We start from the raw sequence: 706 nt of genomic DNA on the forward strand, positions 1-706 counted from the left end.
CTATTGCTGCATAGAGCATGTGAAGCCATGGGATCTGAAACAAATGGTGAAAAAGTCAGTTAAATGATCAAATGACAATTGCTGGTCAAATACAAGATGCAAACACATGCTTACATATTTGAATGACAGCACGATAGCCGTGATGATGCCAGTCACAAACACTACGATTCCGAGGACACAGAAAAATCCTGAACATTTAGTGAAATCCACCTATAAAAGAACAGAAAAGCATGATAACCCACACATTGACACAATGATGTAAAGTCATGCTGATGGTGGACATCTTATATGTGTAGCCCACCTTAGTCTGGAAGCAGAACACTGTCACCGCAACAGATACAAGAACAGTGATGGCCAGGGCCAGGAAAACTGCCCTAGTGCTGTAATAGCTACAAACAAAAAAATTACATTGTAATATTCATAATTCTATATTATTATTAGCAAAATAAACTACTATTCAAAAGTACGGGGTCTATAAGATTTTTGTCATTTTTTTGAAAGAAGTCTATGCTCACCAAGGATGCATTTACTTGATCAAAAATACAGTGAAAACAGTAATACTGTGAAATAGTATTACAAATTAAAATAAATGTTTTCTATTTTAATATATTTTATAATGTAGTTTATTCACAGCTGTTGAAAACAGCTAAATATTTTTGTGGAAAGTGAAAGTGAAAGTGACGTGACATGTGGCCAAGTATGGTGA

The 706-nt window shown here is 34.7% G+C and overlaps 1 long non-coding RNA gene across 1 annotated transcript; it reads right to left on the reverse strand.

Annotated features, from left to right (window-relative positions):
* Window positions 1–386, reverse strand: LOC107735259 (uncharacterized). Its single transcript, XR_001639348.1, has 3 exons — window positions 302–386; window positions 115–210; window positions 1–34 (listed from the first exon to the last, which is right to left on the reverse strand). It is a non-coding gene; the product is annotated as an uncharacterized LOC107735259 (long non-coding RNA).
* Between the last annotated feature and the right edge of the window lie 320 nt (window positions 387–706).

Source organism: Sinocyclocheilus rhinocerous, unplaced genomic scaffold (assembly GCF_001515625.1).
Source record: "Sinocyclocheilus rhinocerous isolate Xijiao unplaced genomic scaffold, SAMN03320098_v1.1 C35923811, whole genome shotgun sequence".
In the NCBI taxonomy this organism is placed as follows: domain Eukaryota; kingdom Metazoa; phylum Chordata; class Actinopteri; order Cypriniformes; family Cyprinidae; genus Sinocyclocheilus; species Sinocyclocheilus rhinocerous.